General features: G+C 41.0%; 1 pseudogene; it reads right to left on the reverse strand.

Moving 5' to 3' along the window:
• Positions 1–4,923: 4,923 nt before the first annotated feature.
• Positions 4,924–7,196, reverse strand: LOC138819000 (mediator of RNA polymerase II transcription subunit 17-like; annotated as a pseudogene).
• Between the last annotated feature and the right edge of the window lie 14,500 nt (positions 7,197–21,696).

The raw sequence follows: 21,696 nt of genomic DNA on the forward strand, positions 1-21,696 counted from the left end.
TGTTCTGATCAGTCCTTGGCTGCTTTGCCTAGCTCTGATTCTTGAAGAAACTCTAGTCCATAACTCATATGCTTAGGCTTAAGTCTTTAGATGTAGATCTAATTCTTATTCCCAAGGAGTAAAGAGAATTTTGAGGTTTCAGGGAGAGAATCCTGAAGCCTCAAAAAATCCCTTAACCTCTGCCAGAACTTCTTACCATGGAACACTGTCTTGGGCTGCTTCAGAAGGTCTTTGCGTCTCCTTTTCCTTGTCTATAGTATGTATTTGCTAATATAGACAGAGGCCAAGCTACCATGCAAAACACCGATGTAGAGATTGGCAGTGTGGGCCTATTTGTTTCCGTGGAGAGGGAGGCCAATTAGCTAAGAGTTTTACTTCTTTCTCTTTTCCTCCTGATAAATGGAGTGGAGTGAGCTCATCCCTAGAGGGCCTTCATGAAGAGTTCTCACAAACTTGTTATAGTCTTAAGAGAATGTGGAATCAAGAAGAATTAATAGCCGGAAGTGGCACTGTAGCTCAAGGGGTGGAGAGCTCGCCTTGAGCTGAAGAGCCAAGGGACAGTGCCTAGGCCCAGAGTTCAGGCCCCATGACCAACAAAAAACAAGATGACTTAAGAGACAGTGAAGTCTTTCACAAGATTCAGATGTCTTCAAGGAGGCAGGGAAATTTACAAGGTCGACGTGCCATCTTTAATGTCTAGCCTTTTAAGACTGATAGAGGCCAAAGGTCTGAGAAACTTAGTATACATTAAAAAAATTCCGAGGGGCTGGGAATATGGCTTAGTGGCTGAATGCTAGTCAAGCATGCATGAAGGCCTGGGTTCGATTCTTCAGTACTACATAAACAGAAAAAGCTGGACGTGATGCCACAGCTCATGTGGTAGAGCACTAGCCTTGAGCACTGAGTCTCAGGCACAGAGCCCAGGCCCTAAGTTCAATCCCCAGTACAGGCCAAAATCAAAACCAAAAAAAATAAATAAATAAAAATAAAAACAACCAAAAACGGCCTTTCCCAAGAGTCACAGAAGTACTAAATCAAAGCCAGTATAGCTGTCACAAGGACTAAATATGGCCCAGTATAATCTTGGCTGCTTGAATTAAAACATTCTCTCTATACAAGGTCACGATGCCCCTATCAAGTGAAATGAAAACCCCCTGGAAGCTATAAACACATATTTTGAGAATTTCAGTTCACAAGACCTTACTCTATCCTGCAATTTCTAGTAAGTTTCATTGAATACTAGAACTATTGACTGAACCCCACACAAAAATGGGGGGGCACATTTTCCCCCTTGCTAGCAGAACAGACTGGGCTTGCCTTTCTGCTATCCTCTTTCCTGTAAACCAACCCCAGCTCCCAATATCTGAGAGCCCCTGAGGGGAAGATTCCTAAAACAGTTGATTTTCACAGATGGTGGCAGTATCATTTTTCATAAAAACTTTGCTCTTTTGGGGCACCTATCCTCAGGTACCCTCATCAGGCCAAACTGAGATTGTTATATGGGAATTCAGTCAAGAGAAAGAGCAGCCACATTTTGAGAGACTCCCAAATTGGGAGTCTTTGTAGAACTTGCATTCTCAATGCACTTCATACTGTTAGGAAACTGAGCTATGAGGGTAGGAAAGAAAGAGCAGACAAACAATCTCAACAAACCAGATCAACTCTAATGGAGAGTTGAGAAGGGATACCATGGTGACCAGAGGAGAGTTAGGAGAAACCAAGGCATGGAACAATGGTGGCTGAATTGGTCAGGGCCTAAGTATGGTCATGATCATGGGACAGTTTTACAAGGAGATTGAGAACTCAGTCTCAAGTTCATGGTACAGGTCTGGGGGTATCTGGTAACCTATTGTCTAAGTCCCTGGCCCTCCCTCTAGGGATTCAGACATGCCTATTACCTGTGAGTGGGGGGCAAAGATTTTTCACACAAAGATGTAAATATGCGGCCAGTTAGACCCAGTATCCATATTTCAATATCAACAAGTGGGAGCCTATGCTGTATGAATTGGGACAAAGGTTCACTAAATGGGCCATTGCAGGATGGAAATCCATCACACTTCCTGACTTCAGAGGGTAACAGAATTGTTCAGCACCCACAGTGGCCATCTCAACATGCCTACAAATGCTCAAACACAGGACCTTAAAGTAAATGAATGGCAACCTGTAAAATGGTTTCATTTTCATTTACTTAGCATTTTCTCTGCCCTGGGCTTGTGGTGGAACTGGTGCAGTCCTGTGTGACCAGGGATGGTGGTATAACTCTATGGGATGCCGCTCTGTGTCTATGCAACTTAGAATGGAGCCTAGTTCTGGGTGAGGTGCCTAGTTCCGGCTGCTTGTGCCTAAAGGCTTCTGTACACAGACAAAAGTTTTGTTTTTTGTTTTTTCAAAATAATGGTTTGAAAGGGGATTCTAAATCTGAAGATAGAGATGGATGAATTCAGATAAAGAACCACCATCATTTACACTTTTTTTCTTTTTTTCTTTTAATTTTTATTTTTTGTGAACATACTGTACAGAGGGGTTACAATTACATGGGCAAGATAATGCGTACATTTCTTATCAAGCATTGCAGCCTCCTCCTTTGTGAACCCTTCACATCCCTTCCCAGCCTCTCCCCCCACCCCCATACCCAATATGATGGTGGTTCTTGATCTATTAATATTGGGAACAGGCAACTAATTTTTGAGGGCCTATATTTACAAATTTTATTACAAAAATACATACAAGGGAAACCTTGTCCAAATTCAGAGAAACCTTTTCCTATCCTAAGACATACATGAAAATCATACCACTCTTGAATATATAATTGATATATATGTATAGTACATATATGCGTGTATATAACATACAATATTTCGACTTACACATACTATGGAGGAAAATTACAAAAGTGGGCAGTACCTTGCTTTCCTGCTTTGGAAGGTAAATATAACTTGTACAGATGAAATTTGTAGAAATAATACACAACCTCCTTTACAAATATATATATGGGTGAGAAACTGTCTTTTCTGTCAAAGTGGCCTGCTTAAAAGTTCCTCATTTGGCCTGGTGGCTTGGCTCTTAAGGAAAAGGGGAGCTGCCTTGGGATAAAGGCTTTGTAAAATATAAGGATTATGATTATATAAAATATAATGTATAAAATATATATTATATATATATATGATTATATGAAATATAAGGATTATGACCTGCCCTTGACTATTTAAGAAATAGCAGAGGGCATTGGCAGATTTTGAGATTATTTGTGAACTGTTAATCTTATTTGAAAATCACCTTATGTAAACACATTTTATCCTATTGAAACTAGACTATCACAAGCAGAGAAGATGGTAAACCTGAGCTCAACCAATCTGAGCAGAGGGGCAAGTTCTTCTGCTTATTAGGGATAAATAAAGGGGTAGCTGTCGGGTCTGTGTGCTTGTACTCTATCACTTGAGCCACAGCTCCACTTCCATCATTTTACTGAGTACTTTATTGGAAATAAGAGTCTTATGGACTTTCCTGCCTGGCTGCCTATATACTAGGATCTTCAGAGCTCATCTTCCTGCAAAGCTAGGATTACAGGCGCCTGACTTACGTGAGATTTTTAATCACGTATTTTAATTGACGGTAACATCAAAAGGCTATTTGAAAGCAAGTTTTAATAACATTCTCAGTTTAACTGCATAAAAGTACAATTTTATATTTTCCCATACTGCTTATCTACAATTGTGCTGCATTTTCAAAGTACTTGTTAGTTACAAAATGAAAGATTTCCCAACTGCCCAATAAATAAGTGGGCTAAAGACTTAAGAGAAACCTTTCTGAAGAAAGGATGGCCAATAGACACATGAAGAAATGCTCAACCTCCTTAGTCATAAAAGAAATGAAAATCAAAACAACATTGAGATAACACCTCACCCCAGTTAGAATGGCTAAAATCAAGAACTCTAATAACAGATGCTGGAGGGGATGTGGAAAGAAGAACCCTACTGCATTGTTGGAGTGTAAACTTGTTCAACCACTTTGGAAAGCAGTATGGAGGTTCCTCAAAAGACTCCACATAGAGCTCCCCTATGACCCAGCAATCCCACTTTTGGGCATTTACCCAAATGATCACAAACAAGACCACACTAAAGCTACCAGCATGAGTATGTTTATTGCAGCATTATTTACCATAGCTAAGATATGGAAATAACCCAGATGCCCCTCAGTAGATGAATGGATCAAGAAAATGTGTTATATATACACAGTGGAATTCTATGCCTCCATCAGAAAGAATGACATTTCCCCATTTGTTAGGAAATGGAAAGACTTGGAAAAAATTATATTAAGTGAAGTAAGCCAAGCCCAAAGAAACATAGGTCCCAAGGTTTCCCTTATATGCAATATATGTCTGAGTCAAGCAGAAAAGGTCAGATAAGTTGATGTTAAGCGAAATGAACCCTAAGATATGTATTCAAATGTTTTTTTTTCTTTCATGCAGTTTCTAACATATTTATAAGTTGATGTCTTTGTTGCTTTGTATGTCCCCCTTCCTTGGTATAACCCCTACTTTCACTGTATTTGATGTTGGCATTATCTGTGGAGGGGAAGGGAAAAAACAAATCGTTTAAATAGGGATACAGGTGGGCCCATTGCAACGATGAGATGTACAAGTTTTTATGTTGAAAATGAACTTTACAACTTTGGGGGGGGGAGGAGTTTGGGTAGGGGGTAGCGAGAGGATGGGAAGGGGAAAAAAAAGGAGGAGGCTACAATGCTTGATAGAAATGTACTCATTATTTTGCCCATGTAATTGTAACCCCTCTGTACAGTATTTTCACAATAAAAAAAAGAAAAATACAAAGTGAAAAGTTTCAAACTGATAAGTGTTTGTTTCATTGCTTTAAAAAGAAACTCCTTTGGAAGGCATTTCTTTGTTGTGCTTATAATTGTCCTTCAATCCTCTACAGTCCACTTTATGGAAGAATCAGAGCAGACAAGGCTGAGTGCAGACATGAGCAGCTCCAGTTTATGAAGGAAGTGTCAACCTTCCATTTTCTTCCACTGAACTTCTCTGAAGGGCCCATGGAGATGGTTCCACTTACTGTCCTGGGGCACATCACTCTTGGGAACATCTTTGCTCTGGATCCATGGAAACTGCACCAGGACTTTGCTGCCACTCTCAGGCCCATTGTGAACTGAAATAGCATAGTCACCATTTGCAGAGGCCACGGTTATGGTGGACACATTGCCAATGCTCTCTATAGGACTCAGGCCCACATGGTTACTGAAACTCAGGACCTGCCAGCCCATGACCTTGGCCAGCTGCTGACCTGTGTGCCCATGGTGCTAAGACAGAAGAAAATTCTGTAGCTCCTGCTCCTGAAGAGACAGTGTGATCACCCTTCCATCTCTGTATACAACTCGGATCTGCTAAACTCCAATGTTCAACTGCAGCTGAATAGACTTACATATTGGTTTATAGCCCTGGGATATGATGAACACCTTCACACTGAATTCATAAACATCACTGATACTGGACCAATGAGCCTGTATGTGAGGATCCTCAGTGAGACTTGGCAAGCTGTCAATGGTTGCAGCTAATCTGTTCCTTAGAAAAAATATGCTTTGCTTATTTTTTTCCAGAAACCTTTCACTGGACTGTAATAAATTAATTTCATTTTTATCAAAAGCTTGCAGACTGAAAGTCTCATTCTTTTGTGGCCAAAAGGTACACTTGCTGGGTGGGTCTTCATGATGGTAAAGGTATTTCTTATGAACCTCTCTAATCAGCAGGTGCAAGTTATACTCTAGAACATAGAGGTGGTCCTCTGCACTTGGCTTCTCAATGACTGATTTGGGGGGATTATCATTTGTGGAATGGCACAAAGAATTAGATAACTGCAAAGGGGCAGGGAAGGTAGCTCAGTGGTAAGAGTGTTTGCCTTGCATGCATGAGGCCCTGGGTTCGATTCCTCAGCACCACATGAGCAAAAAGAAAAAAGCTGGAAGTGTGCTGTGGCTCTAGTGGTAGGGTCGTAGCCTTGAGCTGAAGAGCTGAGGGACAGCACCCATGCCCAGAGTTCAGGCCCCACGACTGGACCCAAAAAAAAAAAAAAAAAAAAAAAAGATAACAGCAAACGTGGGAAGGGCTGAAGAGAGAATCTGGTTTTTGACCGAGATGTGAGGTATTTGTGGTTAAACTTGAACAACTTCCCAAGAGAGCTGTGAAAAACATTCTTTACACATGAGAACATTGGTGCTGCTTCTAATTTTGTCTGCCAATGTGGGGAGCTTCTTTTGGATTTGGATAGAGGTTGCTAGAAGAGATGAATTGTGCCAATATCACCTATGTCTGGAGCCTGCTTCTCAATAGAAACCTTGATGCATGCAGATCACTGTAAATCACTGGGAATTTAGACATTCAGGGGGCAGTAGTCTTCAGGTATCTTCTCCAGATTAGATTTGTGTTCCTTATTACTTCAAATGTACCATGATGGGGAAAGATATCCTGCACTTCTGTAGCTCAGATCTCCAAGTATTTTATCTCCAACTTTTAAAAGTTTCCAGTGTTGCCTTCATCTCCAGAGCTCAGAGTTGAAATCTCTTTGTAGCTGGTGCTCCTGGTTTTCCTGATTTAGTCAGTCTTTCTATCTGCTTCAAGAGGATCGGTGTTGCTCCAGCAAGAGATTTCTTTTTAGTGATCAGCTGCAATGCCTAAGGATTCTGTTTTGGAGGAATTGCATCCCAAGAGAATGGATCAAGAGTCATGTTTTTTTGTTGTTGTTGTCGCTAATTATACAGAGGATATCATAGAGCACAGGCATATCTGTCAGAGCACTCCTCAAATTGTTCCTCACTGAGTCCCAAGGCCATAAGGAAGGCTGAAACTTTACTAACCTTTCCTGGTTGTCTGGGTCAGCGCTGGTGCCCAGTGAGTTGTGCACAGGATTGCTCTCAGGCCCTTCAGTCTCCTCTTTGGAGCCTGAACCCTGGCTGAGGATGCACAGGGCCAGGCTCGCCAGGTTATGGGACATGGACAATGGCTGCATGCTGGACACAGTGCCATCCAGGCCCACCTCCTGCACCTTATTCTCACAGGCCAACTAAATGCTGATGCATACCCTGTGAACTTTAGATGGTGCTGCTTCTGGCCAGGACCCCCACGGGGCCAGCAAGGGAGGCTGTAAACCATTCTTTGCAGGCAGCCATGAGATATGGAGCTCCATCTGCTACTTTTGAAGCTTTTTTTCAATCAACAAAACTTCTTCAGATGAAATTGCCATGATTACAGTTGGAGGGAAAAGTCTTTGGCAGGGAATAAGAAACTAAGGTGAATTGACTAGACCCCTGCTCTGTTCCTTACAGTCACTGCTGAGAAGAGGCTGAACCACCCAGCCTCAGCCTTCACCTCTGCCTCTATAATGGGAAGTTTCACTTCATCACTGGCTCCACAGTCTACCTTGGGAGTCTGGTCTTCACATCCTTTCTGGAGCCTTTTTCCCATCCTGCTCCTGCTTGCTTGTCACTCCCTTCCTCCAGCAGCTGCACCAAGTGAATGAAGTCCAGGCACCATGCTGCTCTCCTTTATCTGCAGGACATGATGATCCCACCCCTCTACTTTCTCTTCCTCTTCTGAGAGGGTGTGCCCTTGCAGAAGCCCTCAGGTGCAGGGTTTGGCTGGTCCAAGCCTTTAATCTTGACTATTCAGAAAGCTGGGTCTGAGGATTGAGGTTTGAAGCCAGCAGGAGCAGGAAAGTCTGAAACCCTTATCTCCAACTTATTATCAAAAACAAAACAAACCACATAAACCACATAAAAGTAGAGCTGAGGCTCAACTGGTAGAATACAAACCTTGAGGACAAAAGCTTAGGGCCCAGGACCAGAGTTTGAAGCCCCGGCACTTACACAAAAAACTTCATGAATTGTTGTTTTCTTAAAGTTCTTGGATTCATCTATGTGTGAACATCTCAGTGAAACCATATTGTACCTTTTTTTTTTTTTTTTTTTTTTTTTACAGATAGTCTTAGTAATTTTCTCAAGCTGAATGGCCTCCTCTAGGAGTGGAGAAAATGAGATGGTTGTAGGTTTGGTGAGGGGAGAACCTCCCACTTGCCCCAGAAGGTTTGGAGACTGTCTAGGTGAAGGCAGCATGGTGTTTGCACATCAGTCTTATTCCTAGCTTGTAGATGTTGAATGAGTTTCAATGGCAGTGAGTGTTGCAGGAAATAATTCTTAATTCCTGAGTGCTGGAATCAAAGTGCTATTTAGAGCAGTCTTCTTAGAACATCCAAACCTTGGATACCAGGAAGGCTGAAATCTCAAGCAGAGCTGACACTGTTGGCCACCACAAATGTGGATGGCTCTGTTATCCACTGAAAGATCAGGTGCAAATGTGAAAGATTGTGATGCTTGGTGCCAGGCGTTTATTCCCCCTGGTAAAACCAATTTGGTGCACTGTGCAAATAATAACTAGTGTAATATATTCTTGATAAAATTCAGCTGTAGCGAAAGCGTTCATGTGTGGGGGGAAGGGAGGTTGTACTTGGAACTGCCTTTGAACCATGGGAAAATCTGGGAGAAATGACTCCAAAGGTAAGAAATTGAATGATGAGGAAAGAATGTAGTGAAGGAAGAAAGTACTGTGCTCAGCGGAAAAAATGGTGCTTTCCTGAAGGAATGCTCATGTAGCAATGGGATTAGAGCTGGTTGTGGCTGAAGCCAAGCTTAAGGGACTTCTTGTGGCATTGAGAAAGGGTGTTGGGACTTCAAACGTGATGTAGATAGATTTTAAATGGCCAGAGTTGCTACTGGAAATGATTGTGGGATGGATAGAATTAAGACTGGAGAATAAGACTGGAGAAAGGTCTGTTGGGATGCTCTGGTGTGAGTGACTGTTGACTCATCAGAGATAGAGAACATGAATGAGATTTGCCAGCCAGGATTCAGCTTCACATGGCCTTGGCTGAGGAAGGAGAGGAACTCAAAGTTGATTGTCTTAACTGAATAAGATGTTTGAACCTACTTACTTAAAGCCATTTCCTCCAGGGCCCTGACTGTAGATAAGGCCTAGCCCAGGCCCAGATGCTCTTTCTGCTCTTTTCTAGCTCTTTCTCAGCTCTTCCTTCTCTTTCCCAGCTCCCTTCTCTTTCCTAGCTATCTTTCCTACCTTTTCCAGATGCTCTTTTCTCTTTTCTAGCTTTTTCTCTTTCCCAGCTTTCTTTCACAGCTCTCCCTCTTTCAGTGTCAGTGCTCTCCTGACTTTGATTAGAATTGAGATACCTCTAGGCCTCTTATGTGCACCTTTAGATTCTTCATGTGCCAATTCATGGAAAATAAGCAGATATTTCTCTGCATTTTTCTTTTTCTTTTTTTTTCTATTCTTGTTTCTTTTTTTTTTTAAATTTAATTTAATTTTATTTGTTAACATACTGTACAGAGGGGTTACAATTACATGGGCAGGATAATGCGTACATTTCTTACCAAGCATTGCAGCCTCCTCCTTTGTTTAGCCTTCACATCCCTTCCCAGCCGCCCCCCTCCCCCCATCCCAATCCTATTCCTTCCCCCCCTCCCCCCTGACCCCCCCACACCGATGTTGTAAAGCTCGTTTTGGACATGACAACTTGTACTTCTCATTGTTGCAACAGGTCCACCTGTATCCTTAAACAACTGGTTATTCCCCATCTCCTCCACAAGTTATACTGACATCAAATATAGTGAAAGCAGGGGTTATACTGTGGGGGAGGGACATACAAAGCAACAAAGAGATAATCTTATAGATGCATTAGAAACACATGCATGAAAGAAAAAAACATTAAAACACATCTAAGGGTTCATTTTCCTGACATCACATTATCTGACCTTTTCTGCTTGACTCATGCATATACTAGATATTACAAATAAGGGAAACCATGGGACCTATGTTTCTTTGGGCCTGGCTTACTTCACTTAATATAATTTTTTCCAAACCTTTCCATTTCCTAACAAATGGGGAAATGTCATTCTTTCTGAGGGAGGCATAGAATTCCATTGTGTATATATATCACATTTTCTTGAACCATTCATCTACTGAGGGGCATCTGGGTTGGTTCCATATCTTAGCTATGGTAAATAATGCTGCAATAAACATAGTTGTGCTAGTAGCTTTAGTGTGGTCTTGTTTGTAAACATTTGGGTAAATGCCCAAAAGTGGGATTGCTGGGTCATAGGGGAGTTCTATGTGAAGTCTTTTGAGGAACCTCCATACTGCTTTCCAAAGTGGTTGAACAAGTTTACATTCCCACCAACAATGAAGTAAAGTTCCTTTCTGTCCACATCCCCTCCAGCATCTGTTGTTGTTAGAGTTCTTGATTTTTGCTGTTCTAACTGGAGTGAGGTGATATCTCAATGTTGTTTTGATTTGCATTTCTTTTATGGCTAGGGATGTTGAACATTTCTTCATGTGTCTATTGGCCATTCTTCTTTCTTCTTCAGAGAAGCTTCTCTTTAAGTCTTTCGCCCACTTATTTATTGGGCAGTTGTTTCTTTGAGGATTTGTTGTTGGGTGGTTTAATTTTTTGAGTTCCAAGTATATTTTAGATATGAGACCCTTGTCCCGTTGTATGGCTAGTAAAGATCTTCTCCCAATCCGTGGGTTTTCTATTGATCTTGCTAGCTATGTCATTTGCCCTGCAGAAGCTCTGCAACTTTGTCAATCCCACTTGTCCAACCTTTTTTGATTTGTTGTGTTTCTGGGTCTCTATTCAGAAAATTTCAGCCTGAGCCAAGGAGACCTAGGGTTTCTCCTATTCAATCCTGTAATGTTTTTAGAGTGTCTGCTTTGAGTTCAAGGACTTTGATCCATTTGGAGTTGATTCTGGTGCAGGGTGATATATAAGGATCTAGCTTAAGTTTTCTACATGTAGTTAACCAATTTTGCCAGCACCATTTACTGAAGAGGTTGTCTTTCTTCCATTCTATTGTTTTAGCTCCCTTATCGAAGATTAGATGGCTATAGGTCTGTAGGTTCATTTCTGGGTTTTCAATTCTATTCCATTGGTCCTGAGGTCTGTTCTTATGCCAATACCAAGCTGTTTTGATTACTATGGCTTTATAGTAGAGTTTGAAGTTTGGTATTGATATTTCTCCAGCAGTGTTCTTTCCGTTGAGGAGCGTTTTTGCTATTCGGGGTCTTTTATTGTTCCATATGAATTTTTGGATTGCCTCTTCTATTTCCTTGAAGAATGAGGTTGGAATTTTGATAGGTATTGCATTGAATTTGTAGATAGCCTTGGGAAGAATTGCCATTTTCACAATGTTAATCTTTCCAATCCAGGAGCATGGGAGGTTTTGCCATTTTTTAAGTTCTGTGTTGATTTCCTTTTTCAAGATTTTAAAGTTTTCGTCATAGAGGTATGTCACTTCTTTAGTTAATTCCAAGGTATTTTATTTTTTGTGGGGCTATTACAAATGGAGTTGCTTTCCTAATTTCAGCCACACTTTTCTCATTGTTGGCATATAGAAAAGCCATTGATTTTTGGGGGTTAATTTTATAACCTGCTACTTTGCCAAAGTTTTGAATCAGCTTGAGTAATTTGGGAGTGGAGTCTATGGGATTCTTTAAATACAAGATCATGTCATCTGCAAAGAGGGAGAGTTTTATTTCTTCTTTCCCTATTTGGATCCCCTTTATGTCTGCATCTTGTCTTATTGCTGTAGCTAGGCATTCTAATACTAGATTGAAGAGAAGAGGAGAGAGTGGGCATCCTTGTCTTGTTCCTGAGTTAAGAGGAAATGGCTTTAGTTTTTCACCATTGAGAATAATGCTGGCTGTAGGTTTGTCATATACAGCCTTTATTGTATTGAGGAATGTTCCATGGATTCCTAATTTTTCCTGAACCTTCATCATAAAGGGGTGTTGGATCTTGTCGAATGCTTTTTCTGCATCTATTGAAATAACCATGTGGTTCTTATTCTTGCTCCTGTTGATGTGATGAATAATATTAATTGATTTGCGTATATTGAACCAGCTTTGCATCCCTGAAATGAATCCTGTTTGATCACGGTGTATGATTTTTTGGATGAATTGTTGAAGTCGATTGGCCAAAATTTTGTTGAGAAGTTTTGCATCAATGTTCATCAAAGAAATGGGTCTATAGTTCTCTTTCTTTGATGAGTCCCTTCCTGGTTTTGGGATGAGGGTTATGATGGCTTCATAGAATGTGTTCGGTAGTGAGCTTTCTCTTTCAATTTCATTGAAGAGTTGGAGGAGTATTGGTGTGAGCTCTGCTTTGAAGACCTTGTAAAATTCCGCTGTAAAACCATCTGGTCCTGGACTTTTCTTAGCTGGGAGGTCTCTTATTGCTGTTTCTATTTCAATGCTTGATATGGGCCTGTTGAGCTGGTTTAACTCATCTTGGTTTAGTTTTGGCATGTCAATATTTGCTAGGAAAAGGTCCATTTCTGTCAAGTTCTCAAACTTATTAGCATAAAGTTTTGAGAAGTATTCCCTTACAATGTTCTGAATCTTGGTTGTTTCCGTGGTGATGTTTCCATTCTCATCTCTGAGTTTATTAATTTGGGTGTGTTCTCTCCTTTTTCTGATAAGATTTGCTAAGGGTCTGTCAATTTTGTTAAGTTTTTCGAAGAACCAACTCTTTGTTTTGTTGATTCTTTCTATAGTTTTTTTGGATTCTAATTCATTTAATTCTGATTTAATTTTGATTATTTCTTTCCGTCTAGTGGATTGGGGTTTATCTTGCTGCTCTTTTTCAAGGAGGTTTAGATGTGTCATTAAATTGCTAGTTTCAGATCTCTCCAATTTGTTGATGTAGGAGCTCAGAGCTATAAACTTGCCTCTGAGTACTGCCTTTGCTGTGTCCCAGAGGAGCTGGTAATTTGTGTGTTCATTTTTGTTGAAAAGCATGAACATTTGAATTTCCTTTCTAATCTCTTCCATGACCCACTCTTGATTCAGCAGTGTGTTGTTCAGCCTCCATGTGATACCGGACTTTCTTTGGTGGCTTTTGGTGTTGAGTTCTAATTTTATTCCCTTGTGGTCAGAGAGAATGCAAGGTATAACTTCAATGTTTCTGAATTTAGACAAGTTTGCTTTGTGGCTTAAAATGTGGTCTATTTTAGGAAACGTTCCATGTGCTGCTGAGAAAAACGTGAATTCTGATGCTGCTAGGTGAAATGTTCAGTAGATGTCTGTTAAGTCTAGTTGATCTATGCAGCTGTTTAGATCTGCGGTTTCTCTGTTGAGTTTTTGCCGAGTTGATCTATCTAGTGGGGAGAGTGGGGTGTTAAAATCCCCAACAATTAATGTCTTTGGATCAATATGGGATTTGAGGGAAAGTAGTGTTTCTTTGATAAATTTGGGTGCTCCATTGTTTGGCGAATAGATATTTAGAATTGTAATATCCTCCTGAAGGAGAGATCCTTTAATTAGTATGTAGCGACCTTCTTTATCTCTTCTCACGAATTTTAATTTGAAGTCTATTTTATCTGATATTAGGATTGCAACTCCCGCCTGTTTATGGGGGCCGTTTGCTTGGTAGATTTTGTTCCAGCATTTAACATTGAAAATGTGTTTGTTTTTACGGGCAAGATGTGACTCCTGCAGGCAGCAGATAGAAGCGTCTTGTTTTTTAATCCAAGTAGACAGTCTATGTCGCTTAATTAGAGAGTTCAGTCTGTTCACGTTAAGAGATAGGACTGAGAGGTATTTGGGAGTTCCTGCCATGTTATCCACCTTCTTGGGGGCTGCAAAAACTGGGTTCTTCCTAAGGTTCTTGGATTCTCAGTTTGGGTGCAGTTTCTTGGCCTTTATTGCGGTCTTGTTGGTTTTCTATGTGTAGGACATCTTTAAGAATCTTTTGTAGGGCTGGTTTGGTGGAGATGTATTGTTTCAATTTTTCTTTGCTATGGAAGGTTTTAATTTGGCCTTCAGTTATGAAGGAGAGTTTAGCTGGGTACAGTATTCTTGGTTGATAGTTGTTTGTTTTTAGGGCATGGCATACGTCATTCCAGGCTCTTCTTGCTTTGATTGTCTCTGCTGAGAAATCTGAGGTAATTCTAAGTGGTTTCCCTTTATAGGTGATTAATCTTTTCTCCTTGACAGCTTTAAGGATCATTTCCTTGGTCTGGGTTGATCCTGTGTGGATTATAATGTGATGGTGGGATGTCCTATTCTGGTCTGGTCTATTTGGGGTTCTAAAAGCTTCTTGTATCTGAATAGGCCTATCTTTTTGTATGTTTGGGAAGTTCTCTACTAGGATCCTGTTAAACAAATTTCCTAGACCATTAACTTCTGTTTCTAGGTGCTCCTCTACACCCATTATTCTTAGATTAGGCCTTCTGATGGTGTCTTCCAGGTGTTGGATAGATCTATCATATTTCTTGGACTTGTCTTGGATGGTTGTATGTTCTTTCTCTATAATATCAAGGCTGTCTTCAATCCCTGAGATTTGATCTTCTGCATGGTCTAACCTGCTGTCAAGACTCTCTACTTTGTTTTTTATCTCTTTTCCTTCTAATTGGTCAGCTTTGATGGCTTCAAGTTCTTTGTTGAAGCTCTGTTTTAGGTCTTGGATGAATTTCTTTACTTCCTTAATTTGGTGTTCAGTGTTTGTTCTCAAATCACTTAGTTGATTGGTTATGGTTTCTTTGGACTCCCATTCCTTCTGTTGGGTTCCATTCAGCATTCCCTTTGTGGTCTCCCTGACTTCCTTCAGCTCTTTGTTAATGGATTCTATGAATGCCTTTAGTGATCTTTGTGTATTCTCTACCTGGTTTCTCAATTCCTGAATTACTCTTTGATTAGCTTCCTCCGGTCTGTGGGATTCCTGCAGTTCTCTTTCTTCCCGTTTGTGGGATTCCTGCAGTTCTCTTTGAGTGTTCTCAGCCTGCTCACGCCATTCCTCCTTTCTCTTTGAGTATTCTCAAGTTGTTCATGCAAATCCTGTATCAGTTTTTGAGTAGCTTCCTCACGCTTATGATATTCCTGTAAAAACTTTTGGGATGCCTCCTCTCTCTCCCTATCACGCTCATACAGAGTCCTTTGTAAGTTGTCAAACTTCTCATTTATCATGTTTGCCACCAGTGTTTGTAGGGCTATTTGGGAACTCTCCTCTGGGTTGTTCATTATCTGATCTGACCCCTGATTATCAAGATTGGGAATTGAGATACCCGGATTTGCCATTTTTCTTGTGTTTTCCAGCTTACTCTGCCCATTTGAGATGAAAATAGCACCAGTTTTGTGCTACAACACTATCTTAAGGCCACCATCAACCAACGTTTGCATTTATACAGTCAATAGTCTACAGATACAATCTAGTTCAACAGATACATCTATTCAACATCAAACAACTATATGTTAATGGGTTTCAAACCGCAGAGAAGAATTTGGAAAACCAGAAATTTTTAGGGTTAGGGAGAGATGTGGGTAAAAAATAGGAATAGATTGGTGTGGGGAGGCACAGGGAGAGTTAACTATGTCCTAATCTCAATGCAGGATATAGGTTGAGTAGGATGCAAGTAGAGAGAGAGAGAAAAGGAAGAAAGGGAAAGGGAAATGAAAAGAGACCAGAAAAAAATAGAAACGTAAAAATTAATATTATTATGGAGATTAAAAGACCATCTATTTAGAGAGGAATGTGAGTATATTAATAGAAGGGTAGGGACATAGAAGAGAAGTGAAAAACTTAAGAAAATGCTTAAAATATTATATAGGTATAAAGAGGTAGTACTGCTATTAAGGAATTTAAGTCTCAGAGGTTTTGAATTGAGTAATAAATTTGTGGATTAAGTGTGTACACAATGGGGGATAGGGTCTACTAGTTATCTACGGGTTTATCTGAGGATGTGCGGGACAAGAGTTAAGTCACATACAGAAGATCAAAAGAGAGGAAAAGGTGAAAAGGATTAGAAAGGGAGAGAAAAAGATCAGAAGTTCAGTAGAGCTAGACAAAAAAAAAAAGATAGTTAAGAAAGAAAGAAAAAGAGAAAGAAGACAAAAAAAAGAAAGGAAAACGCACATTCATGTATTCCTAAAATAAAAATTATAAGAGGAAAAAAAAAGTTACTGGAAAACTATATTTTCAAAAAAGGCAAAAATTAAAGAATAAAATTTTTAGAAAAGGAAAAAAATTATATATATATAAGGTACCAAAAAAAAGAAAAAAAGAGAAAAAAAAGAAAAGAGGAAGAGAAGAAAAAAAAATTCTTTGATTTTTTTTTTTTTGATTTTTTGGGAGGGGTGAGAAGAATCCTGTATCTCCCTTTTGTCTGTAAACAGCCTCTTGTTTGAGTCTCTGGTCAGCTTGAGGTCCTGTGGCTTGATTGGTTTCTTAAGTCAGTTTGTTCGAACAGGCAGAAAAATGCTCTGCTTTACCCAAGATTTTGAGATCCCCCTCCCAGATTAGTTTACTGGGAGGGTGATCTGCTTTGAGAATCACAAAAGAGGGGGATGCAGTGGTAAGGCTAGGTTCTGGGTAGAGTTGAGGCCTTTCAACAATCAGTAGCTTTTTCCTGGGGCTATTTCGTGAAAGAAAAAAAAAAAAAAAACTCACAGAACCCAGCCTGGAGCCGTTCTCAGGGTTTCTGTTTTTCAATTGATTGTGGAGGCTGCTAGAGGGAGGGGCAGCCTCTGGCTCTGGTTACCCAGGGAGGCAAACCACTCCAATGGCTGGTGCCTGAGCTGGGTGACTTTTCCCTGGATGGAGCCGAGTCTGGCAGGTCACTTCGCCGTTAAGTTCTTGTGACCTGCTAAATGACTCGTTTTATTCCAAGGCCTGGGTTGGAGCTGGCAGCTCCTCCGAGCTTTGTCGGTATCCAAGATGGAGATCACCGGTGCTGGGGGGGGAGGGGTGGCCTTCCCTCCTCTGCTCCCTGAGAAGGAGTGAGGATGTTGCGCTTCTACTCACTTCAAGTCTTGGATCCTGGGTCGTCTCTGGTCTGCGAACTGCAGGATGAAGATGTCTGCTCCTTGTCAGTTCTTGCTGGTGTTGAGTAGAATCCGCTCGCCCACTGCGTCTGGCTCCTTCGTCCTGGACTCTCTGTGTGAGCGCTCAGTTATGGCCCTGGCTGCGTTCTCCGCCTCAACCTTGCCGCCGCTGCCACAGCGGCGGCAGCTGGCAGGCGCTCAGATGTGTCTTTTTGCCTTGGCTTCCCCTCTCTTGTCTAACTCTCTGTCCTGTGATGGCACACTTGGTGTGATTCTCTGGCTTAGGACTGTTCACTGGAACTCTAAAACTGCTTTCTATGCGAGAGCTTGTTCAGATTCCAGCTTCTCCTCCGCCATCTTCCCCCGGGAGTCGCCTGCATTTTTCTTTTTCTTTTGTGAGTATTCACATCTTAACAAAAGATAAGATACAAAATAGACACCAGTGTCAGACTTTCTGTTCAGCCACGAATTTTGGTTGAGCCATCAATTTTGATTATCTTGAAGAATGACAATTTGCATTGCAATGTACATGTTCTGTTAGTTGCAATCTAGACACCAGGTATATGTATCTAGTGTACATGAGATTATTGGCCCAGCTGTTCTACCTGCTACTGATTTACTGAGTTGAAAGGATACCCCTTATGTGGTTTTGGTAGTTTGGACCCCTTGGACTTAGCAACTTTCTGCCCACTGTATCAATATTGCATTGTTCTCAGAGGAGGCTTCAGGTTCAAGGAACCTCTAGGTTTTGCTTTGTAAATTTTACAAAGTGATACCTGCTGACTAGGAAGATGAGGTGCACTGGATAATGTATAATCATGTAGTTACATAAAGTCATTCTTAATTAAAGCAATAGTATTGTAAACATTGTCCTATGGGGGAAAAGGAAGGGTCATGAGGAGCCCAAGTTTGATCATTATACATTGCGTGCATATAGGGAAAATTCAAACAGAGGGGAGGGGAAACACCATCTGTTGTGTTGGAGGCAGGGCTTAGAAAGTTCTGCCTAATAAGCAGGAGGCTGAGTTCAAGCCCTAATGTCCCCCCAAATATCCCCAACAAAAAGCGATATTCTCTACGATATTCTAGAGATCTTTGATTTCTGTCTACAAGCTCAGGGCCAACATGGAAAAGACCTGGTGCTAACCAGTAAGTGTGAGGAAAATGGAGGAGAAAGAACAGACAGGACTCATCTCAGCAGGTGAGGACTCTTTATTGAGGAACAGCAAGGGGCAGCAACTTTCCCCTGGGATTGGAGGTTGTTGTGCAAGGAGGTGATTGGAGTTAGGCTTTTATGGGGCATGAAGACAGAGGTTATGGCAAAAGCTATTAGGTATGAAGAGGTGAGGGCTTTTAGTAAGTTTTCAGCCAGGCTTGGATCAGATTGTCCTGCCTGCTTTAAGTATGCCCCTGCATGCGTGGTGTTTTGCCTGATGTGTGTATGCAACTGAAAGGTGAGAAGACAGCTGCATTTTTATTCAAGGCTAATTTAGTTCCAGATATCAGATAAAGGACATGTAGTAAGAAACAGACTTGCCTATCAAATGAAAACCAAATTAATGACTTCAGATTTAGGAGATAGAAGTAATTTACCTGTTCTATCACTTTCCTTTTGATGCATCAAAGATTTAAGAATGTTTCTAGTTTCAGAACAAGAAAATCTCAGAAGGCAAAAGGCAAATAATTATGAACTAACTACAATTCTAGTAGAATTATTGCTAAAAAAAAAACCCTGCATTTATCCCTGGTTTTAGAAAATGGTGATCTGCCTTTTAAATATTAGTAATAACAGCTACATCTCACATTTTATTTCTGGCTTTTCAAGTACAAACCCTATTGTTTCTGGGTTTTTTTTTTGAGATGGGGTCCCCTATGTATCCCAGGCTGGCTTTGAACTTCGAATCCTCCTCCAAGGTCGAAAGTACTGGGATTACAAGCATGAATCATCCCATAGGGTGCCAGGCCTGCTTTCCACAGCACTACTTCCAATCCTTTGTTTCTTTCTATGGAAAGGAATGAAATTACTTTGAGATTTCTGAAAGCTTTATTAAAGTTAGGCAGCAAGGACAGATCAGGGTTGTTTTTTTTTTTTTAGTTATTGTTGTTGTTTAATTTTCATGATGAGTGGGAAGCTGTGGGAACATGCTGGACTGTATCCTGAATGACCTGTGCTTACTTCTGGAAAGAGGCCATTGGGTCATCTGGCCTCTGATGCTCCATTCTGTAGGCCTCCATTTCCTCCTCAATGAGCTCCCGAGTGTCATATATGCTTGCTATATGTGCTGTGCTATTTTGAAAGAGAATATATTTCTGCAGGCGTATGTGATATTTTTATATTAATGCTGCAGTGTGCCTCTTGACTTTCCTACCACAGGATTAGGGCTTTGCTTGTCCATCAGGTTGTGAAACCTTTTTTGTGAAACCGTTCTCATGTGCTGCAATGTTACCAAAGAAAACATGATTCATCCTCATATAAATCTGGGTTTCCAGGACCAAGAATATCTTTAGGAGCCCTCCTTTCCCTGCTCAGTATGACAGATCTGGTTCTAAGTTTGGTGAAAATGAGGAACTTTCAGTATCTTTCTGTTTTTGGATGTGTCTGATTTTTGAGTGTAGGGCCAGTAATAGGCTCCATTGTTCTCACTGCATGACTCCAGATGTAGGGTTTATTTGAAACAGGGAGTATGACCATAGCCAGGTCTATTATCAGGCCAGCTACAACTAGCCAGGTGGATCTATGGTCTCTACTTGGAGGATCACAGTCAAGGTCATAACAAACTTCCTTGCTATGGATGCTACTCCAGACTTTGACCTCCAACAGTACTGCAGGGCACATGAGATGACAGTGAAATGGTCCTGAAAGAGAGTCAACTACAAAATGGCAACAGCCACTGAAGAATGGAGGATAACTGAATTTAGAAACTGAGGAGACTTAGTTCTGAGCATTTCTGGGTCCTGAGGCTCTCCATCATGGAAAGAGAAGACTTGGTCAGGCTTGAGGACTTTATAAAGGCTTTATGTATATATGAATGTGTATATATACATATATACTCACATATATGTATACATATACGGATATATAGATAGATAGATATAAAACCTTTGTTCCAACAAGGATGTGGCAAATTTTCATGGAAGGGTAAATCAGAAGATAGGATTAAGCAAGAATGAAGAACCAAGTATTTCAAAGCTGATGCTCACCTTGTCTCAACTTCCAGGGACACTGCTCTTTTCCAGGGGTGACAGAGGCATCCCAAAGACACCAGAAATCCTTAGTGTGTCTGGCACACTTTAGGCAGCCATCTAAAAAAATCCAAAACGGTCTTATTGGATGAGAATATCGCAGCTGGATTGGCACTGGGTGAAGACTCATTTTTGTGCTCAGAACCAAAGCATCTGAAAAACAAGCATAGGAATTAGCTCAGAACACACTCATCATCTCATGAAGGTTTCAAGAAAACGTCCATGCTTCTGTTTCTGAGAAGCGAATGGACATCAAATACGCTTTATCTCCTGGCTACCAGTCCTCCAATGGGAATGATAGATATTTAAGATATCTATAAATGATAAATGGAGGGGTTGGGAACGTGGCTTAGTGGTAGAGTGCTGGCCTACCATGCATGAAGCCCTGGGTTTGTTTCCTCAGTATACCACATACACAGAAAAATCCAAAAGTGGTGCTATGACTTAAGTGGTAGAGCCTTGAGCAAAAGCTCAGGGACAGTGCCTGCGCCCTGAGTTCAATCCCTAGGACTGGCAAAAAAGAAAAATACATTTGGCAGTGGGTGGTACAACTATTTTCTCTAAGTTAGATATCAAGGGACATGAGAAGGTAAGAAATACTGAGATAAATGGGCCTTGGGCCACCAGGAAGATGTTTGCTGTTACACCCATCTATTGCATGAAGAAATTTGATGAATAAAAATCCCTGTGATCAGTCAAGTTGGAGAAATCAGACCACCCAATTTATACATAAATCACCCCAGATCCTTTGTACAGCTGTGATGGAAAACTTTGTCTTTTCTGAGAGTGTTTTCTACTGGTTTCTTCCTCTCTATATAACAGCCATAACGGATGAACAAATAGCATGGGAAGAACAAATCAATAGGACCATATTCCTGAATAAGAATTGCCATTTATGCCTTTTTCCTGTGTTTTTAACTTCAGCAAGAAATGCAAACTAAGCATGGTAGACCTCTGATTTAAGTTTTTTGGTGTTTATAGATGATTTGTTGATTGGATGTCATCCCATGATTGGATTGAGGGGGAGGCTGCCATCTTGGATTGCAGAACAAGATTCTATGGGTTCCACCAAGGCCATAGAGACAAGCTCCCCTCGCCCTGGGGGAATCCATTCAGACCCTCTCCTCCACACCTGCCCTTGCTCTGAGCTTCTGCATGACAAGGACCATCAGCAGCATCCACATAAGGAAGGCTCTGCTTTTTGTCCTGTTTGGTGTGACCTATGCTGGCCAAAGATCTCAGGTCGATCCATCAGAGGTACCCCTGAATGGGCATGTCCATCTTGCATGGCCTGTGTGTGTGTGTGAATGTGCGTGTGTGTGAGAGAGATTCTGTTTGATAGCACATGGATTCAATGTGTCTTCATAATCAGAAAAATGCCTGTGCACCTTTCAACTCCCTGTCCTGTGACAAAGGTGTCCTCTTCAATGCTAAGGCAACAGCATCATAACTTAGACTGGGTCACATGTCATTCCTACATGGAATCCCTAACTTTCCACATGCGATGGTTCCCACGTGTGTCTCTCTGGATCCTGGTGTCACGGTGTGGGACTCCACAT

Source organism: Dipodomys merriami, unplaced genomic scaffold, assembly GCF_024711535.1.
Source record: "Dipodomys merriami isolate MVZ:Mamm:240054 unplaced genomic scaffold, mDipMer1.0.p SCAF_8, whole genome shotgun sequence".
Taxonomy (NCBI): domain Eukaryota; kingdom Metazoa; phylum Chordata; class Mammalia; order Rodentia; family Heteromyidae; genus Dipodomys; species Dipodomys merriami.